Below are 5008 nucleotides of genomic sequence, written 5' to 3' on the forward strand. Positions count from 1 at the left end.
CTGAAAATAAATTCAAAATGGATGAAAGAGTTATATGCAAGGCAGGAAACCATCAAAATCCTAAAGAACACAGGCAGCTCTTTGACCTTGGCCATAGCAAATTTTTACTAAACAGGTCTCCAGAGGCAAGGGAAACAAAAGCAAAAATGAACTACTGGGGTTTTATTAAGATAAAAAGCTTCTTCACAGGGTGCCTGGGTGGCTCAAAAGGTGGCTCAACTGAGCTGCCTTCAGCTCAGTTCATGATCCCAGGATCCTGGGATCGAGACCTGATGGTGCTCTCTGTTCAGCACTGAGCCTACTTCTCCTTCTCCCTGTGCCTGCCTCTCTGCCAACTTGTGCCTTCTCTCTCTCTCTCTCTCTCTCTCTCTCTGTCAAATAAATAAGTAAGTAAAATCTTAAGGAAAAAAAAAAACTTCATAGCAAAGGAAACAATCAACAAAACTAAAAGGCAGCCTATGGGATGAGAGAAGATATTTGCAAATGACATATCTGATAAAGGGTTTGTATCAAAAATCTATAAAGAACTTATTAAACTCAACACTCCCAAACCACAAAATCCAGTTAAAACATGTGCAGAAAACATGAACAGACATTTCTCCAAAGAAAACATCCAGATGGCCAACAGACACATGAAAAGATGCTCAACATTACTCATCATCAAGGAAATACAAATTGAAACCATGATGAAATAGCACCTCACACCTGTCAGAATGGCTAAAATTAACAACACAGGAAACAACAGATGTTGGTGAGGATGTGGAGAATGGAAACCCTCTTACACTGTTGGTGGGAATGCAAGCTGGTGCAGCCACTCTGGAGAACAATGTGGAGATTTCTCCAAAAGTTAAAAATAGAACACCCCGTTAATCCAGCAGTTGCACCACTAGATATTTACCCAAAAGATACAAAAGTACTGATTCAAAGGAACACGTACACCCTGATGTTTATAGCAGCATTTTTAAAAAAATGGTATAATGGAGCTTATAATTAAGTGTTAGTGTTTTATACAGAATCATTTTTCCCAGGGGAGAGGTACAAATTAGTTTTTTAAACTTTGGAACATAAAGAAGAGGAGGTTGGCTGCCTGTGGGAGATACTGTTTGGAATGCCTGCCAGCTGAAGTCAAGCCCCCTGGAGAGAATGTTGTTCAAGGCGCTTGAATATTGCTTATCAAGATGAAAGATCAACACTTAGACTTAAACTGAGGGGTGCAATGAGGAGTGGGTATAGTAACATTATCCGTGGTAGCTGAAGTATGGAAAGAACCCAAATGTCCACTGACTGATGAACGGATAAAGAAGATATGAGTGAATGGAATATTACTAATCCATCAAAAAGAATGAAATCTTTCCATTTGCAACAGTGTAAATGGAGCTAGAGTGTGTTATGCTAACTGAAATAAGTCAGAGAAAGAGAAAAGCCATATGATTTCACTCATATGTGGAATTTAAGAAACAAAACTGATAGACATAAGGGAAGGGGAGAAAAAGAGAGGGAAGCAAATCATAAGAGACTCTTAACTATGGAGAACAAATTGAGGGTTGATGGAGGGAGGTGAGTGGGGAATAGGCTAGACGGTGATAGTATTAAGGACAGCACTTGCGATGAGCACTGGGTATTGTATGCTAAGTGATGGATCACTAAATTCTACTCCTGAAACCAATATTACACTATACATTAACTAACTAGAATTTAAATAAAATATTAAAAAAAAGGAGATTGCTATGATGGGCTGTCATGCTATATTTGGGCTGTCATGCTATATTTGAACATGATTTTGCAAATAAGTGTTGGGAATTTAAGTTAAAACTTAAGATTTAAGTTTTTAAGATGAACTTAAATTTAAAATATAAGTTAAAACTGAGAAAGTTGTTCAAGATACATTATTTTTCAGTCAACCTCCAAGCTTCAAGAAAAATGGTAAGTATGTCTTCCTTAAATGTATTAATAGCTAAAAACGATTATCTTCCCTCTGCATTCAAAGGTATATAGTCTCAGGGTTTTTGTCTTTGTTACTATAATTCAGAATGCCTTAGGTTATAATAGGTTTAATTGAAATGAAACAAAATCTTGAACTGTTTGTTTGAATAAAAATTCTGTATTTATGGTATCTTTGTGACATGTATATATAAAAGAGAGGAAAGGGAATTCCAAAAGTGCTCTTCCAGCTAAAAAAAGAAACCTTACAACTATTTATACTTTCAGGAAACAAGAATGCTAATTTGGGTATTATTATAAGGGCAAATAATCATTGAAATGTTGAAAAATGATCAGAATTGAAAGTCTGGAGCATTAATAGGTTGTGTTTCTCAGGGCAGAACAATAATCTCTAAAGTACCAGTGTTCTAAAGACCCCTTTGTATAAATAACACTTTGAAGGACAGTTTCAATAACCTAACACAGAACAGATTACACTTTTTAACATGTATTTCATAGGAATACAAGATCAACACTTCTGTAGATACTGTTTTCTATTCACCATTTTATCAGAACTATCTATATGAGGTAGAATTATACATACATATATGTATGTGTGTATATATATGTATATATATATATATATTTTTCCCCTTACAACTGTAGAGAGAGAGACATTTTATCCTTTCCATATTTCTGAAATTTCTTACCAGCATTTTGGAGTACATGCAATTTCAAATCTTAGCACTGTGATATCAACACATAGCACCAAGAGGACAGAGAAAAATTGGCCTAAGAATATTACAATTTAAAATGTCAAAAGGAGGAGCGCCTGGGTGGCTCAGTGGGTTAAGCCTCTGCCTTCAGCTCAGGTCATGATCTCAGGATCCTGGGATCAAGCCCCACATCAGGCTCTCTGCTTAGCAGGGAACCTGCTTCCCCCCTCTCTCTGCCTGCCTCTCTGCCTACTTGTGATTCTCTCTTTGTCAAATAAATAAATTAAAAATCTTTTAAAAAAATAAATAAAATGTCAAAAGGAAAAGGCAAAGAAAATTTATACAAAGGGAACAATGAGATGTCTAATGTTTTATATGCACAGTTCTTTTCTTTGTTGATTGTGATCAACATTCCCTCAAAGTTGGATCTGTGTAATCTCTCCTAAATACCTTATTGCAGCACAATGCTCAGTATCCCAGCAAGTATGTTTGTTATGCATCCTTTTAAGGCTGCGTTGCTTGTAGCATTTCATAAGCAGTCCTTCTACATGTAAATGAACACTACCCTGTTTATTTTATTTTGTATTTCTTATTTCCCTACAAGGCCACCAGCTGATATAAGTAAGTTCTGAGCCTCCAAGCAGTGTGACTTGCCAACTTTCTTTTGTATGGGACTTGATAAATCATGGATCACTTTAAATGGACTAGGAATACAGTTGGAGAGCTCCTTAGGAGGACTGAAAATATCCATCCTTTGATGGCTGATGTGAAATTCCAAGTCATTCTCTCAGGGGTGACCAGGTTAGAGAAGCAGTCCTGGTATTTCTCTGTTGTTTTAAAAGGTTGGTTGGGTTCTTGAGCTCTCCAATAGAGCAGGAAACTCTGTAGGATGAATATGTTGTTCTCTGAGATCATTTTGCCTCAGCTCTTTCGCAAGGAGGATGAAACTCCCTTGTGGATCTTTGGAGGCTAAAGAATTGCAAAGTTTTAAAACTTCGAGTTTTGTAGAGAAACAAAGTTGAGATAAACATTACATTTTATTGCAACATTGGATATAGTTACTAATGCTGGTTTTCAAAAACAATTTCTTCATTTTTTTTTCAAAAAATAGTTCAGAGACAACAGTCACTAAGCATAAGTCAGTCACTCCTGCTTTGTTTGGGGCTAAGTGGGAAACTACTAATTCTGCAAATATTAATTCATTCCTCTATTGTGGACAGACAGTTTAGGAAAGGAAATATTCCCCTACAGAAGGAGGACTGTCACCTTCGTTGAAAGACACTGTTGTCACAGAGATTTCTTTTTCAGTGCTACATGCCACGGAGAGCAGACCCAGCATCTAGGAACGTTTAAGGAATGTGTTGTTGCTGTATCTTTGCCATAGAAATAGAAAGAGTAGCAGTAACTAGGTACAGGTATAGTAACTGTGGTACAGTTCCACATTGTGTGATACAGTTCTGGAAAGAAAGTTCTTTCTTTCGTACACTTGATGCTCAGTGATCAAGTTAATAAGGTAAGATGAGAGGGTACAGTCGCTAAAAGTTTTTAGAGTGCTCCCTGAAACACCCTGCTACTTTTGGTTTTTAGAAGCATTTGTAAATTGAGGCTTTTACACTGATAGGAGAGAGGGGTTAACAATCCTGCTCAGGCCCTTTATTGTGTGACAGTTCCCAAGTAAGGATGTCTTTTTTAATGAGAGAGGAGTCAAATCAGTTCTTGGAAGAAACAGGTAAGAACAATAGTTGGGATTAAATCTCTTTTCTCCCTTTCTCCCTTTCTTTCTTTCTTTCTTTCTTTCTTTCTTTCTTTCTCTCTCTCTCTCTCTCTTTCTTTCTTTCCTCCTTTCCTCCTTCCTTCCTTCTTTCCTTCCTCTTTCTCTTCTTTCTTTCCTTCCTTCCTTCCTTCTTTTCTAAACAATAGAATGCTGAAGTGATGTGATACATGAAAACTAAAGTAGGACTTGTTAGGGAAAAATAGTTACCAGCATGGCACTCCTTTTAATGAATATGTAGGTTGAATGCTCCTTCCTTGGATAGTGATGGTCTTATATAGACTAATTTTGGAATTTTCGAACAACTTTGATACAAGTGTTGAATTTCTATTTAGCATTAGTTTTGGGTTGCCAGATTTCTAAAGGGTCTCACACCTCTATAAGTTGCTTTATATTGTTTGTTATCTTGGGTCTCTACTCAACTGAATAAAATGGAGTTGGTTCCTTTGTCTAGAGAGAAAAAAACTGATTAGTAGCAAGAAACCTATTACCGTTGGAGGCTTAAATCTAAGACAGGTCTTGATGCTTGACTATATACGAAGAGTCAGCAGGATGTGATGAAAACCTTTCAGTGACATTCTAGTGATATCATTTCCTAAAA

The sequence above is a fragment of the Mustela putorius genome, unplaced genomic scaffold (assembly GCF_011764305.1).
Source record: "Mustela putorius furo isolate JIRA1106 unplaced genomic scaffold, ASM1176430v1.1 tig00537284_pilon_pilon_pilon, whole genome shotgun sequence".
NCBI lineage: Eukaryota > Metazoa > Chordata > Mammalia > Carnivora > Mustelidae > Mustela > Mustela putorius.